The 18,052-nt window shown below is 39.6% G+C and overlaps 1 protein-coding gene across 7 annotated transcripts in view; it reads right to left on the bottom strand.

The window, feature by feature from the left end:
* Positions 1-18,052, bottom strand: part of LOC735719 (uncharacterized) — a 131,089-nt gene that overhangs the window by 95,106 nt on the left and 17,931 nt on the right. The gene's annotated exons all lie outside the window — the stretch shown is intronic.

Genomic DNA, 18,052 nt, shown 5'->3' with positions numbered 1-18,052 from the left:
AAGAGCCCATAGCCATGCTGGGCAAGAAAGAGAGCTCAGCAAATGTTAAATTTGTTTAACTCTTCAAAAAAATCATACATTATACTATAAGGCAGGGGTTAGCAAGCTTTTTTGGTAAAGGATCACATAGTAAATACTTTAGGCTTTGGGAGCCATATGGTCTCTGCCAAACTCTTCAACTCTGCACAGGGGAAAACAGCCCTAGACGATACATAAGTGCATGAGTCTGGCATCTTCCAATAAAGCTTTATTTATGGATACTGACATTTGAATTTTATGTAATGTCACAAGTCGTGAAATATTGTTCTTTTAAAAAATTTATTTCTCAATCATTTTAATGTAAAAAATCATTCTTCACTCCTGGGCCATGCAAAATCAGGCAGTGGGCTGGATTTGGCCTACGGGCTGTAGTTCACCAACAAATCTCCTCACCACCATCACCCCACTTAGCCACTTCTGCACCCTCTCTTCACCAGGTCTCCATCTCCCTGTTTTTGCTCATCTTTCCTCTATAGGAGGAAGCAAAACTCAGTAACTACATTTCTACTCAAGAATAGTCCTTTCCCATTAGGACACAGGGAGCATGGTCCCTCTGTCTCAGGCTGTACACTCCAGGTTGAGCTCTGCCCTCAACCTCTGCAAACTAGAGGGACCGGGGAAAATGATCACATGTGTTGTGGGTAGAAGCCTGCCCTCTGCTGGGGACATATATTTTGTCTGCATAGCGGTCAACTGCTTGAGTCCACCAACTTCTTTAACTTGTCCCTTGGTAATTGACATGGTTTGGATGTGTGTTCCCACCCAAATCTCATGTTGAATTGTAATCCCCAGTATCAGAGGTGGGTCCTGGTGGGAGATGATCGGATTGTGGGGGTGGATTTCTCATGAGTAGTTTAGCATCATCCTCTTGGTGCTATCCTCGCAATAATGAGTGACTTCTTGCAAGATCTGGCTATTTTAAGGCATGGCACCTCTTTCTCTCTCTCTCTCTCTCTCTCTCTGTCTCTCTCTCTCTCTCTCTCTTCCTCCTGTTCCCACCATGCGAGATACCTGCTCCCCCTTTACCTTCTACCACAATTGTAAGCCTCCTGAGGCCTCCCTGGAAGCAGATGCCTGTGTTATGCTTCCTGTATAGCCTGCAGAACTATAAACCAATTAAACCTCTTTTTCTTAATAAATTATCCAGTCTCAGATACTTCTTTATAGCAATGCATAAACAGCCTAATACAGTAATGAGTGTTTCTATTATATTGTTTCCAGGTTCCAGGTTTGCACTATTACAAAGAATGCTGCATTTTCTCATAAAATCCTCAAACAACTCTATGAAAGGGGAACAATTTAATCCCATTTTACGGATAAAGGAATGGAGGCACAGAAAAATGAAGTAATTTGGCTAATCTCACACATGGTTATAATGGTTAAGTGGTCTGTGATGGTTAATACTGAGTGTCAACTTGACTGGATACAAAGTATTGATCCTGGGTGTGTCTGTGACCATGTTCCCAAAGGAGATTAACATTTGAGTCAGTGGGCTGGGAAAGGCAGACCCACCCTTAATCTGGGTGGGCACCATCTAATCAGCTGCCAGTGTGGCTAGAATATAAGCAGGCAGAAAAACGTGAAAAGAGAGACGGGCCTAGCCTCTCAGCCTACATCTTTCTCCCATGCTAGATGCTTCCTGCCTTCAAACACAGGACTCTGAATTCTTCAGTTTTGGAACTTGGACTGGCTCTCCTTGCTCTTCAGCCTGCAGATGGCCTATTGCAGGACCTTGTGATCATGTGAGTTAATACTTACTAAACTCCCCTTTATATATATATATTCCATTAGTTCTGTCTCTAGAGAACCCTGACTAATACAGGGACCCTGGAGAATCTCCGACCTGCCCCACAAGTGTTTACATTAGATACTTTTATGCAGATGAGGGAACTTGCCCAGGGCCTTGTCTGAGCATGCCCACATGTGCACTTGGGAAAAGGTGGGGGGGAGCCACAGGCAGTGGGAGGAGCCTGGCCTCTTCAGTTCCTGTGCAGTGGCCTGCGATTCAATCTGTGAGGTGGGAGGCCTGTTAGCAGGACTCCATTTTGCTTTGCTGAGTTTTTTTTTTTCTTTTTTTCTCTTTTCACCCAATAAAATCCTGTTCTACTCACCCTTCAGTGTGTGTGCGTGCCTAAATTTTCCTGGTCGTGTGACAAGAACCCAGTTTTAGCTGAACTAAGGAGCAATATTCTGCAACACTATGACCCTACTTCCAGGATACAACTGACTGACCACCAGGAGTGGTCACCGGAGCCAAGATATTGTTACTGTTGTATTCATTTCCTTGTAGTACTTAATTGGTCTATAGGCAGGCACATGGCCCATGCTAAGCCAATCAGTGTCCTTTTCCTAGAATTTTAGAACTGGAATCAAGAAACTCTTATAATTCAAACTCAAGTCTACTAGCAGACTTTTGGAGAAAAATTCCTCTGTTTTCAAACAAAAGGAAGCCAGGGCAGGCAGAAAAATGGATAAACCATGAGACTCCTGAGGGAACTCAAGGCTTGGTTCCAGGTGTTCCCGAGGCCCAGCTATACCCCTGACCTTCCAGAAGCTAAGTTGTTTTGTAAGACTCCACAATATATATTTAATCAATTACTTTTGAAAGTGCTTTTATTTAAAAAAGATTTCCTTTCACTTTTATCTGATAGAGTTCTAATTACCTTAAGTAAATTAATAATCTGGTGGTACTGTAAACATTATAAGAAGATAGCCATGAGGATGAGGACATTTCTCTGATGGCCACTGAAAGTTTAATAGGTTTGTAAACCAAAAATAAATTCCTAAGCACCCTCCAGCTGACAAAATGGATCCCTTGTTAGCCAAGAAGACCCCAGAGAAATCTGAAAGATTGAATTCCTGTCATGACAGGAAGAGAGTTTGGACATACCTGATTATGTCCCCTCCATTTTGGAGTTTAGGCAGAACCAACCAGCATCAACATTAAATAGAGATCACAAGACTGAAAAAACAGACTCTTTGTGGCAATAAGATACCAAATTCGCACCTGACTCTGGTATAGCATTGCATGATAAATGGCAGACCCTGAGAGAAATCGAAGTATTTTACCCCAAAATATATTTATTTGACATATTTTGAAATTGCTCACAAAGCTGTCTTTTGTGGGGGAAATTTGCATCTGTAGAGAATTTCTATGAATGCAGCCAGGCCTTCTCTTTCCAAGCCTTTCCTGGATCTAGGAGAGATTAACTAACAGTCTGATATATTTTAAGATCTGAAAAAAAGACATTTACCATGTATTCTCTCTGAAGGCTGCTACCTATGAGACTTCATCTTCAAAACAAGATCTTTGGTCTCCATAAGTCACCTTATCTTAACTCAAGCATTTTTTTCTACTGACTTCAAATCTTTAGACAAAGCTTAACTTTTTCAACCAATTGCCAACCAGAAAATCTTTGAATCCACCTAGGACCTGTAATCCCACCCCACCTCACCCCCACCTCACTGCCCACTTCAAGATATCCCACCTTTTTAGGCTGAACGAATATAGACTTTCCATATATTAATTTAGTATTTTACCTGCAATTCCTATCTCCCTAAAATGTATAAAACCAAACTGTAACCCAACTGCCTAGGCACTCTTTCTCAGAAGCTCTCAAGACTGTTCCCTGGGCCACGGCCACTCATATTAGTATAGAATAAACCTCTTTAAAATATTTTACAGTCTGGGGTTTGTTTGTTTGTTTTTTACATCAACAGGTTTTAGACTCAAGACAGGTATCTCCACTGAATAGTCAAAAGAAAGTACATTTAGCAAACCAAGAAGCATACTGTATTACCCATGGCATAAAAATAGACCAAAATAAAGCCTCCAATGTTGTGAAACTTTGTTTGTTAAAAATAAAAAGGGGGAAAAAGTAGAGAAGTAAAGAAGGAATAACAGATCCCAATCAACAGGAATAAACCATTTAAACTCTTTTATGTAACCTCCTCAGTTTTAGGTAAAAAAAAATCTATTTCACTCTGATGTTAAAAAATGTCAACAGTAATTCACAAATTTTTTAAAGTCCTGAAAATATGACAAAGATTATTTTCATACTAAACACAACTGTCAAAAATGGAGATCTTGCAGCTTAGCTGCAACAATATAACCAGACTGAATACTTCAGAATATTCTTATTGGTTAATCAGTTTGTGTTTAGGATAAATTGCCACCAGCTCTCAGAAGTGACCTGTGAAGTCTAAGACATTGCCTGTGCTTTTTAGATACTAAAATATATAAAGCTGTTGTGTGACAATTAAAGAAAGCAAAATCAAATTGCTGTTATTTATTTCTGTATGGCTTTTAATTTAAACTTGCTACTCAGCTCAAGATCCAACTCATATTTATTTTAGTTTTAAAGTCTACTTCATTTCACACCAGTAGTTCACTTTATTAGGAATATTTTCTTTCCTGTGTGAAAGGAAAATATCTTGGGCCCCCAAATCACTAAGCTAAAGGGAAAAGTCAAGCTGGGAACTGCTTAGGGCAAACCTGCCTGCCATTCTATTCAAAGTCACCCCTCTGCTCACTGACATAAATGCATATCTGATGGCCTCCCTTGGAGAGGCTCATCAGAAACTCAAAAGAATGCAACCATTTGTCTCTTACCTACATATGACCTGGAAGCCCCCTCCCACTTCGATTTGTCCCGCCCTTCCAGACCAAATCAATGTTCATCTTACCTAAGTTGACTGAGGCCTCATGTCTCCCTAAAATGTGTAAAATCAAACTGTGCTCTGACCACCTTGGGCACATGTCATTAGGACCTCATGAGACTGTGTCACAGGTGTGCATTCTCAACCCTGGCAAAATATACTTTCTAAATTAACTGAGACCTGTCTCAGATTTTTGGGGTTCACAACTGTGATTTACTACAATATGCATATATGTGTGTGTGTGTATATACACACATACATATATAAAATCATATATGTACATGCATATAATTCGGGTAATGATTATAAAACATTTTTGACAGGTACAGAAAATGGTAATTAATGTTTTCCAGCTGCTACATGGTATGTCACCAAAAGAGCCACTGGCCCCACAGAATAAAGCAACACCTATGCAAGTAACCTAGCAGCCTTTCTGGACTGAGATTCTTTCAGTTTCATTAAAGCATATAAGCCCTGGCTTATGCCAACTCTTACTGTACATACAAATTCCATGCAATGAAAATGTTAAGAAAAAATAGGGCTTATGTCATGCAGCTCTCCCTTCTACAGTACCAGCAGAATAGGCACCAAAGAATCTGCTCTGCTCTCCGCTGACCAAACCCTTAAGTCAAGGATGGGCAGTGGGGTCTCATGAAAGCCATGAGCTTTATACACCCATGTTTATAGCAGCATTAGTCACAACAGCTAAAACATGGAGGCAACCCAAGGGTCCATCAATGTTTGAGGGATATGCAAAATGTGGTACAACAGAATGTCATTCAGCCTTATAAAGGAAGGAAATTCTGACATAGGCTAAAACATGGATGAACCTTGAGGATATCATGCTAGATGAAATAAGCCAATCGCAAAAAGACAAATACTGTATGATTCCACTTATCTGAGATATTTATTTAGAATAGTCAAAATCACAGAGATAGGAGAATGATGGTTAGATGGGGGCTGGGGGCAGGGAGGAATGGGGAGTGGTTTAAGAGATACAAGGTTTCTGTTGTGCAAGATGAGTGGTCTGGAGATGGATGGTGGTGATGGTTGTACAACATTATGCCACTGGACAGTACACTTAGAAATGGTTGAGGTTGTACATTTTATGTTATGTATATTTTACCACCATTTTTTAAATTGGGAAAAACAAATATCCACCAATAACAGAATGATTAGATGAGCTATGCTATATCCTTATTTGTGTGACATTTTGTGACATTATGCAGCAGTTAAATATGCCATCTCTGAGATGCATTGTTAGTGAAAAAGCAAGCTACAGAAATATATATATATATATATATCTGTCATAGTTCAACTAAAGAAACAAAACCAGTAGGAAATACATATTAAGAGACTTATTGCAATGAATATGTGTATGCAATTGTCAGGCTGGCTAGGCAGTCTGAGAACCACAGAGCAGGCCATCAGGGAGAGAAGTCTGGAACTATCAGGCATGAACTGATGCTGCTATCCACAGGCAGAATTCCTTTTTCTTCAGGGAAGACTCAGCTCCGCTCTTAAGAACTCTCAAATGATTGATTCAGGCCCATCCAGATTATCTAGGATCGTCTCCCTTACTCAAAGTCAACAGAATATAGATTTTAATCACATCTACAAAAATGCTTTTACAGCAACACACCTAGGTTAGTGTTGATTGAACGATGGAAACTGTACCCTAGCCAAGTTGATGTGTAAAACTGACAATCATAATTATATATATATATTTATATTTATATTTATATATATTTATATATATATATTTATATATATATATATATATATATATATATAGTGATCCAGATGCACTGTGGGTGCACGTGTGTGTGTTTGTGTGTGTGTGTGTGTGTGTGAGGCTATACTGACAAACAGAGTTTGGGAAGGATTCACACTAAATAGCTAACAATGGTTACTATTGAGGAACAGTGTGAAAATAGGAAAGTTCAGGAACAGAGTGAAAATTGAAAGGAGGAGTGGTCTAGGGCAAAGAGAAAATTCATGTTTTGCTCTTTATAGTTCCAATTTTTAAGCCTTTTATCCACCAGATCATATAATAAATTACATGTCTGTGTGTGGGTGTATTTTTTTTTCAGAGACAGGGTCTCACCCAGGCTGGAGTGCAGTGGCATAATAATAGCTCACCACAGCCCCAAACTCCCAGGCTCAGCCTCCTGAGTTGCTAGGACTACAAATCCACACCACCATGCAGGTCACATGGGACCCATTTTTTAGCACTCCAATCTAATGGACTTGTTGGATATGAGTTATAAATTTCTCTTCAAAGAATCAATGTCAGTATGTTCAATTCTTTGCCTTCTACTTTTAAACTTAACTTCCTTGCAAAGCAATCTTTTTTGATTACCTGCTCCACCCTGACTCATTCCGATTACCTACTCCACCCTGACTCATGTGGATTACCTGCTCCACCCTGACTCATTCCGATTACCTGCTCTACCCTGACTCATTCTGATTACCTGCTCCACCCTGACTCATTCCGATTACCTGCTCTGTCATAACCATTTTTCCTGCCAAACCACTCACCACCCCATCACTCTCTTTAAATTAGCCAATCAAAATTAGTTTAGCCTGTGCAGCCTAACCCTAGCCAACAGGGGAATGACACAGCAGCAGGGGCCACGTGCGTCAGGGATAAGAACCCCTTCCCCTCCCTTGTCCAAGTGTGCTGCTCACCATTGCTCCATCTGTAAAGGCGCACCCTTCTATAGAAGTAACTTGCCTTGCTGATAATTAAAAAGAAAATTTTATATTTGAGAGCTATTTATTTTGCAGCACCGAAACTTTATTTATAACAATTTGGGGGCTCGCCCACGATTAAGTTCCCTTCCAGGGCCGGTCTCTGGTTCTCTCTCGTGAGGAGGCGCACCCTGCCCACTTGTGATGGCCTCAGGGGTGAGAAATCATGACCCACCCAGTGCCAGGAATAACCTGAGCTCTCAGCAACGTGGAAAGAAACTGGCCAGCAACCTAGCTTAAAGGATCCTCATATACTGCAGCCACGACTCTGTGCACAGACCAAGGAAGGAGAAGCTGCAGGAGCCGGTAAAGTATTTCCTTGGTGGTCGCGACTAAGGAAAAAGCCACGGGGTGGTAAAGCATTCCTTGATTAGGACATACCAAGGAAAGAGAAACCACAGAGGTGGTAAAGCATTCCTTAGGCTGGACTAGGGAAAGAAAGCAGTGGGGGGCGGTGAAGTACTCCTTAGTCGGGATGTCTTAGAGGTTAAAAAGAAGTGAGAAATCCCCATGGGGGGTGGGGGTTGAAACTCAAAAAGAGGTGAGAAATCCCCACGGAGGGGGTTGAACCTCACACAAACCTCTGGTAGCAAGAAAAATATTCAGAATCCCCCTTTCCTTTCTTCTCGAGGGAAGAAAGAGTAGCTCCTCTCCCGCCGGTCCCTCCCCTAGGGGAAGGGGAAGGAGAGGAGAGAACAGCAGCATAAGTGGCTGGCAGAGGCAGGGAAAGACCAGCAGAGAGGAAACAGAAAGAGAGAGAGAGTGAGAGAAAGAGAGAGTGAGAGAGAGACAGAGGGAGAGAGGGGGGGGGGAGAGAGGAGGGGAGAGAGAGAGGAAAGAGAGAGAGAGAGGAAGAGACAGAAAGACAAAGAGGAATCAAAGAGAGAGAGAGAGACAGAGAGGCAGAGAGAGGAAGAGACAGAGGGACACAGAGGGAGTCAGAGAGAGAGACAGAAAGTCAAAGAGAGAAAGAGAGAGATAGAAGTAGTAAAGAGAAGACAGTGTATCCTATTCCTTTAAAAGCCAGGGTAAATTTAAAACCTATGATTGATAATTGAAGGTCTTCTCCATGACCCTATAACACTCCAATGCCACCTTGTTGTCAGTGTGAACAAGGGCGTAGCCTGAAAGCACTGAGGCCACTGACAACCGGTAGCCCTCCTAATCAAAATCCTTAACCCAGTGACCAGCGAATGGCCCAAATGCATTCAATCTGTAGCGGCAACTGCTTTGCTAACAGAAAAAGTAGAAAAATAACTTTTAGAGGAAACCTCATTGTGAGCACACCTCATCAGGTCAGAACTATCCTAAGTCAAAAAAAAAAAAAAAGCAAAAATGTAGCTTAAGACTCAAGACTCAAGACTCAAGAACCTTAAAGTATAAGGCTATTCTGTTAGAAAAAGACGATGTAATATTAACCACTGAAAATTCCCTTAACCCAGCAGGTTTCCTAACAGGGAAATCTAAATCTTAATTAACATACAAAGGTCCAATCAAACCTAGGAGGAACTCCGTTCAGGACAGGACGATAGATGGCTCCTCCCAGGTGACTGAGGGAAAAAGACACAATGGGTATTCAGTAAGCGATAAGAAAACTCTTGTAGAAGCAGAGTCAGGAAAACTGCCTAATAATTGGTCTGCTCAAACTTATGAGCTGTTTGCACTCAGCCAAGCCTTAAAGTGCTTACAGAATCAGGGAAGAGCCATCTATACCAATTCTAAGTTAATATGGACTGAACAAAGTCTTATTAATAGCAAAGAATAATTGAAATCCCAAACTTACAAGGTATTCAACAAAAGTAAATTCGCTAAAAGTTAACAGTGTAACATGTATTAGCCTAACTTCTAATCTTGTGGCCTTAGACAGTCTAGTCCACAGACATGAAGGAAGTTTGCTTTGGAAAAGAATGGTTATCATCTTTGAGAAAAAAAAGGGGGGGGGGAGAATTTATGTAAAAAGGAATGTTATATGGTAAATCCTTATCCTAAAATGAATTAACTGGTTGTTTAAAGAAAGGGATGTTTGCAACAAGTGAGAAAGCTGAGGCATGCCAAAGAATTGTCTGTAAAAGTCATGAAAAAGTTATAAAAGAGAATTTATGCGAGAAATGTTGTATAATTTAAAAGTAATTAGGCATCCTGAATGTGAAACTATTGAAAAAACAGTTTATGTGCAAGGTATATAATCTTGGACTTCCCAGCCACCAGACCCACGAACCAATAAATCTGTGCTCACTATAAATTGCTCAGTCTGTGGTATTGTTATAATAGCACAAAATGGACTAAGACAGGTGTGAACTAGAATTCAATTCTGACACAAACCACCCAGACTTAGCATCAAACTCTACAGGTTTTAAAATTCAGTTACAAGTAGGGTCCCCAGCCCCTGACATTTCTGACAAACTGGCTACAAATTCAGGGTTCTCACTATCTCCTCAGGTTTGATAACTTACTAGAATGACTCAAAGAACTCAAGAAAATGCTATACTTATTATTACAGTTTTATTTTAAAGGATACACATAGGGCAAAGTCTGGGAGAGTCCAGGACAAGAGCTTCTCCCAATACAGTCAGGCTATGACACGCTCTTGGCACATTGATGTATTCTCCAGCCAGGAAGCTCCCCCAAGTCTCCATGAGCAGAGTTTTTATTGGAGTTTTATTACTTAGGCATGATTGATTAAATCATTGGTCACATAACTGAACTCAATCTCCAAACTTTCCCTCCCTAGAGGGCAAGTGGCTGAAAGTTCTAACCCTCTAATCCTATTCCTGGTCTTTTTGGAGGGCAGTTCCCATCCTAAAGCTATCTAATGGCCCACAGTGAGTCATCTAATGAGTAAAACAAAACCATTCCCATCACACAGAAAACTCCAAGCGTTTTGAAGCTATTTTTAGGGAACCACAGACAACTACTTTTCGTTTTTCTTTTTTTTAAGAGACAGGGTCTTGCTCTGTTTTCCAGGCTGGAATGCAAGTAGTGCAATCATAGCTCACTGCAGCCTTGAACTTGTAGGCTCAACTTAATACATTAGTTAAAAATTAAAAATGGAAAGGTCACAGTGAAACATCAGAGTATCCAGAACACAGAGAAAAATCGTAAAGCCTTCATTTAAAAAAGGACAGATTACTGGAAGTCCTAGGTAGAGCAATCAGGCAAGAGAAATAAATAAAGGACATCCAAATTGGAAAGGAGGAAGTCAAATTATCTTTGTAGATGATATAATGTTATATTTGGAAAAACCTAAAAACTCCACCAAAAAACTATCAGAACTGAAAAACAAATTCAGTAAAGTTTCAGGATACAACATCGACATACAAAAGCAGTAGCATTTCTATATGCCAACAACAAACAATCAGAAAAAGAAACAAAATAAAAAGTAATCCCATTTATAATAGCTATGAATAAAATAGAATGCCAAGAATTAACCAAAAAAGTGAAAGATCTCTACAATGAAAACTATAAAACATTAATGAAAAAAATTGAAAGGGACACAAAAAATGGAAAGATAGTCCATGTTCATTGATTGGAAGAAACAATATTGTTAAACTGTCCATAATACCCAAAGCAATCTACAGAGTCAGCGCAATCCATATCAAAATAACTAATTACATTCTTCACAGAAATAGAGAAAACAATCCTAAAATTTATATGGAACCACAGAAGACCCAGAATAGCCAAAGCTATCCTGAGTGTGGTGGGGGGGCGGGATATAAACAACAACAACAACAAAAACTGGAGGAATCACATTACCTGACTTCAAATTCAATTACAGAGAGCTATAGTAGCCAAAACACCATAGTACTGGCATAAAAACAGTCGCAGACGAATAGAACAGAATAAAGAACCCAGAAACAAATCCATACATCTACATTGAACTCATTTTTCACAAAGGTGCCAAGAACATACACTGGGGAAAGGACAGTTTCTTCAATAAATACTGCTTGGAAAACTGGATATCCATATGCAGAAAAAGGAAACTAAACACCCATCTCTTGCCAGATTCAAAAATCAAATCAAAATGGATTAAAGATATAAATCTAAGACCTCAAACTATGAAACCACTAAAAGAAAACTTTGGGGAAACTCTCCAGGGCATTGGACTGAGCAAAGATTTCTTGAGTGATACCCCCTAATCACAAGCAACCAAAGCAAAAATGGACAGATGGGATCACATCAAGTTAAAAAGCTTCTGCATGGCAATGGAAACAGAAGAGGCAACCCAAAAAATGGGAGCAAATATTTGCAAACTATCCATCTTACAAGGGACTAATAACAAGAATATATATGAGGAGCTCAATCAACTTAATCAGAAAAATCTAATAATCTGATTAGAAAATCAGCAAAAGATCTCAAGAGACATTCCTCAAAAGAAGACATACAAATGGCAAACAGGTTTATAAAAAGGTTCTCAATATCACCAATCATCAGAGAAATGTAAATCAAAAGTACACTGATATATCATCTCACCTTAGTTAAAATGGCATACATCCAAAAGACAGGCAATAAGAAATGCTGGCAAGGCTGTGGAGAAAAGGGAATCCTTGTACACTGTTGGTGGGAATGTAAATTAGTACTATGCAGAGCAGTTGGAAGTTCCTCAAAAAACTAAAAATAGAGTTACCATATGATTCAGAAATTCCACTGCTGGGTATATACACAAAAGAAAAGAAATTGATATATTGACGAAATATATGCACTTGCATGTTTATTGAAGCACTACTCACAATAGCCAAGATTTGGAATTAACCTAAGTCTCCATCAACAGATGAATGGATAAAGAAAATGCAGTGCGTATACAAAATGGAGTACTATTTGGCCATAAAAAAGAATGAGATCCTGTCATTTGCAACAACATGGATGGAACTGGAGGACATTTTATGTTAAGTGAAATAAGCCAGGCACAGAAAGAGAAACTTCACGTTCTCACATATTTGTGAGAGCTAAAAGTTAAAACAATTGAACTCATAGAGATAGAGGGTAGAATTATGATTACCAGAGGCTAGAAAGGGTAGTAGGGGTGGGGGGTGGGAATGGGGATGGTTAATGGGTACAAAAATACAGTTATGTAGAATAAATAAGATCTAGTATTTGACAGCAAAACAGGGTGCCTACAGTCAATTTATTATACATTTTAAAATAAAAGAGCATAATTGGATTGTTTGTAACACAAAGAAAGGATAAATGCTTGAGGTGATGGATAACCCATTCACCCTCATATAATTATTATACATTATATGCCTCTATGAAAATATCTCATGTACTCCATAAATATATACACCTATTATGTATCCACAAAATTTCAAAATTTCAAAATTTAAATGACAGATTAACTGTAAAGAAATGGCTATCATGTGGGTAGCAGAGCACTCATAAAAATAAGCAAGAATGAATGCTAAAGGATCATGGGGAAATATCTTCAATGTACCCAAAGTAAAGAACTCTGAACCTAAACTTCTACACATAATAAACTACCATTGAAGAAAAAAGATAATTAAACACATATCCAGACATTTAAAAAAAACAAGAGTTTCTGCCTCACTGACATTTGCAAAGAAGCTACTGAAGAATGGGCACCAGCAACAAAACTGATTCAAGCAGGGAGGGAAATACAATGGTGAGCAAATCAATTCAAAAACATATTGCTGAACTAAATCAAATATTAACACTGAAAAAAATAAACAGTAACTTTCATGTAGTGTTTCAAAATCAAAGTGGAATTAAAATTCTATATAACAGTAACATGGAAGTTGGGTGTTCCAGCAAAAAATAATTATAAATATTTTTGTTCATTTTAGAATAGAATTTACTAAGTAGATTTAGAATTTGTTAGAGAAATATGAAGCTGACATACATGTTAAAAATTCAAGAGTAACTTTTTAAGCAAATCACAGAAATAAAGAAAACCACCCTAATCCAGCAAAAGGGGCAAAGAATAACAACAGAAAAAGCAGGTGGGGATAAAGTCATGGTAGACAACACAAAATAGGATAATAGAAATAAATCCAAAAATAAATCATAGGCTGGGCGCAATGGCCCATGCCTGTAATCCCAGCACTTTGGGAGGCTGAGGCAGGGGGGTCTCTTGAGCCCGAGTTCAAGACCAGCCTGGGCAAGACAGTGAGATCCTGTCTCTACAAAAACAAAAAATAAATAAAAATAAATTTTACATCTGTAGTTCCAGCTGCAGGGGAAGCTGAGGTGAGAAGATTGTTTGAGCCTGAGAGGTCAAGGCTGCAGTAAGCTATGATAGTACCACCGCACTCCAGCCTGAACAACAGCAAAACCCTGTCTCAAAAAGTTCAAATGGGTATAAAACACCGATTAGGAGACAAACTTTAAAATTAGGTGTTTTTAAAATTTTTTAAAATCCTGCTATAAGAGACATACCTAAAACAAACCAATACTAAATGTTTAAAAATCAAGGCATAGAAAAAGACACCAAAAGTAATAAATGGTGCTGATATTGTGATATTTCTCAGTACCAAATATTTAATGAGGTAAAGAGAGACATTTGATATTGAGAAAAGGACAGATTTCCAAGAAGATCATAAGCAAAATATCCTAGAATATAATGGAAACAAACAGAATTACAAAGATAAATTAACAAATTCACAATCGTGGTAAAAGATTTTACATCTCTCTCACTCAGAAATTGATAGGAAAAGCAGATAAAAGATATAGAAATGTGTAGCACATTTATGGAGAAAGGATCTTGTACACAAAGGAGTAAATATTATTTTCAAGTACATATGGATTTACATATATTAGACCAGAAAAGATATCTCAACAAATTCCAAAGAACTGACATTAAATAAACCATTTTCTGATAATAATATAATGAAATCATAAATAAAAATAAAATATAACCAAGAAAATTCAGTAGTTTTAGAAATCATTCTACTTTAAAATAAGCCATGTCGCTTCTAGGTCATGTTACAGCTGTACCTGTAGCAGAGTCTAGAGCTCTGAAACAAGCAGGAAAGGGTTGCACAGTAACTCAAAGATAGCAGAGGAGCTCATAGAACATTTGGCCTGATTTTATTTCCTAAAAGCTGAATCCCTTTTATAGAATGATACAGAAAAACTGAAAGGAGAGTAATGAATGGTAGTCTTTTTCAATTGACCTACTAAACCCACACAAGCATTAGTAATCTGGATATCTGAATTACTGAAATAAAATAATCAGAATAGATCATCTAGAATCAGGAGAGTAGATTAAACCAGATCCTGAAACACATACATGTTTCACTATAGAACTTAGTACTTTGTAGTGACTGATTTGTTGAGTAATTGTAAACATTTAATTGCTGTGCTTTAAGGAGGTAAAAAAATATCTGCTGATGTGTAATAAAGAAATACCCTCAGGCCGGGCACAGTGGCTGGGGTCTGTAATAGCAGCACTTTCGGAGGTCAGGGTGGCAGGATGGCTTGAGTCCAGGAGTTTGAGACCTGCCTGAACCACATGGCATGACCACATCTCTAAAACACTTTTTTTTTTTTAAAGCTAGCCAGGTGTAGTGGCATGCACCTTTAGTCCCAGCTACTTGGAAGGCTGAGGCGGGAGGATCACTTGAGCTCAGGAGTTGGAGGCTGCAATGAGACATGATCATGCCACTGCACTCCAGCTTGTGTGACAGAGTACAACCCTGTGAAAGAAGGAAGGAAGGAAGGAGAGAGAGGGAAAGAGAGAAAGAGAGACATAAGAAAGAGAAAGGAAGGAAGAAGGAAAAAAGGAAGGGAAGGAGGGAGGGAGGGAGGAAGGAAGGAAGGAAGGAAGGAAGGAAGGAAAGAAAGACAGACAGACAGACAGAAAGAGAGAGAGAGAGAGAAAGAAAGGAAGGAAGGAAGGAAGGAAGGAAGGAAGGAAGGAAGGAAATATCATATCATAGATACGGGCAGCGAGAGGGCCTGGGTTTAGACTTGCTCTGTTGTATAACCCCCCAACTCTTGACATTTCAGGAAGGGAGGAAAGAAAGAAAAAGAGAAAAAGAAAGAAAGAAAGAGAGAGAGGGAGGGAGGGAGGGAGGGAGGGAGGGAGGGAGGGAAGGAAGGAAGGAAGGAAGGACAGGAGGGAGGCAGGGGAAAAAGACAGAGAGGAAGGAAGGAAGGAAGGAAGGAAGGAAGGAAGGAAGGAAGGAAAGAAATATCATAGATATGGACAGCGAGAGGGCCTGGGTTTACGCTTGCTCCGTTGTATAACCCCCCAACTCTGACATTTCATCTAAAATACTTAGGAGAGCAGCTGAGCTATTCTCTCCTTAATGTGGATGTGGTCCAAGGAATGGAATTCCAAAATTGGTTACTCCATCTATCGACTTTAAATATGATCCAGCTGCTACTAGGTTTATGGCTCATGAATGATAAACTCAAGAGGCAGCTGTAACTAGGACTTGGAACATGCAAAAATGAAAGACAAAAGAAATCCTCAGTCCAATGTACCATATATATATGTATTTTTTTGAGATGGAGTCTCGCTCTGTCGCCCAGGCTGGAGTGCAGTGGCGCGATCTCTGCTCACTGCAAGTTCCTCCTCCCGGGTTCACACCATTCTCCTGCCTGAGACTCCCGAGTAGCTGGGACCACAGGCGCCCGCCACCACGCCCGGCTAATTTTTTGTATTTTTAGAAGAGACGGGGTTTCACCATGTTGGTGATGATCTCGATCTCCTGACCTCGTGATCTGCCCGCCTCGGCCTCCCAAAGTGCTGGGATTACAGGCGTGAGCCACCATGCCCGGCCACTACCATTTCTTTAAAAATAGAAAACTGATGCCATCTTGTGGTTATTTTAATAAGGTCACTCTTAAACGACTAAAATTTTGGAAAGCTAACAAAATCTCTTCCTCCTTTCTCCTTTAAAATACTGTTAAATATATTTTCCTTGGACTTTAGATGCACTTTCCTTACAATCTGGAGATTTCATTAAAATGCTGCATCTACCCACATGGAAACACAATTACTATTAAAGTATTAATGCTAAGTGATTGCTAACCATGGAAAAGCACCAAGCAATTTTTGCAGTTCTAGAAAATGCATGACCTGGCTTTCAAGAACTGAGTTCAGTGCATGTTAAAAGGTAGGATTTTCATTAAAATGTCACCACCAAGGACCAGAACTGGTGCATGGTGAGTTCATGGGCAGAGTGCGAGTCACACTCCAAATGACATTCCCCCATCCTGGGAACTGCAGGATAGACCAAAGAAATTGAACAAAAAAGAGACAAGCTTACAAAAATTCTGGAGACTCAAGGCAATACCATTCATATGTCACAAATTTTGGAGAGTTTCTTCCAGATAGAATTCAGAGGAAATCAGATTTTAACAATGATCCCGTGGACTACTCATAATTAATTGCTGTATAAATGGTGCAGGCAAGTCCTCTAAACATGACTAGATAGATGCATTTGTTTTATTCATAGATTCCCAATATCATTAAAATAATGTATATATCAGTCCTCAAAAGTATGCTGTCTTTGCCAAAATTACCAACACGAGTATGGTAATTAACATATATGAATACAAAATACATTAAGATGAAAAAGGATGCTGTTAATATATTCTTCTGAAATGAGAATAACAAAATATATCCATGTGACACCTGTAGACGTATGCATGGCTTGCATGTGGGAGTTGTGGATGAGGATAGAGAATGACTTGGATATGAGATTGTTAAAATAGTTTGACTAAATCAAACAGCTCAGAACTACTCCCATGGAACACAGAAACTGAACAGACCTTTCATGATCCCAAAATATCACTGAACCACTCCCTACCCTGAGTCTCCCAGAGTATCACAAAACTTTCCTTTTTGTATGTTCATGACATTGAGGGATGCCTAAATAGCTGGTATTGTTTCTGGGTGTGTCTGTGAGGGGGTTGCCAGAGGAGACTGACATTTGAGTGGGTGGACTGGGAAAGGAAAACCCACCGTCAATAAGCGTGAGCACCATCCAATCGGCTGCCAGCGCGGCTAGAACAAACCAGATGGAAGAAGATGGGATAAGCAGTTTGCTGAGTCTTCTGGCTCTCTTTCTTCTTCCCAGGCCGGATGCTTGCTGCCGCTCCTCCTGCCCTTGGACATCAGACTCCATGTTCTTCGACCTTTGGACTCTGGGACTTGCCCCAATGGCTTGCAGGGGGCTCTTGGGCTACATGGTCAGCTTCCCTGGTTTCGAGGCTTTCAGACTTGGACTGAGCCACTACCAGCTTTTCTCTCTACCCAGCTTGCAGATGGCCTATCGTGGGACTTCACCTTGTAATCGTGTGAGCCAATTCTCCCTAATAAAGCCCCTTTTATATATACATATATTCTGTTGGTTCTGTCCCTCTGGAGAGCCCTAATAACCTATCCCTTGATCCAGTAACCTAGACTTATACTCTTCTTGCCTCAGAGCTGTTATCACTTCAGCTAAATTAGTTGAACATCTTCAGTTCTTGTACTGGGATGACCTTCAAATCTGAAGATAGCATATGCAGTACAATCTCCACTGATAACTAAAAGCACTGCAACTTCAACCCGTTGGTTAACTATGAAATATGATTTCTTTCTCCTCATATTTCTTAATACTTTTTATTTTAAAAAAGTAGAGACAGGGTCTCA

The sequence above is a fragment of the Pan troglodytes genome, chromosome 8, assembly GCF_028858775.2.
Source record: "Pan troglodytes isolate AG18354 chromosome 8, NHGRI_mPanTro3-v2.0_pri, whole genome shotgun sequence".
Taxonomy (NCBI): Eukaryota; Metazoa; Chordata; class Mammalia; order Primates; family Hominidae; genus Pan; species Pan troglodytes.
Note: the sequence above shows the minus strand (reverse complement) of the source record. Positions and strands in the feature narration are given on the sequence as shown.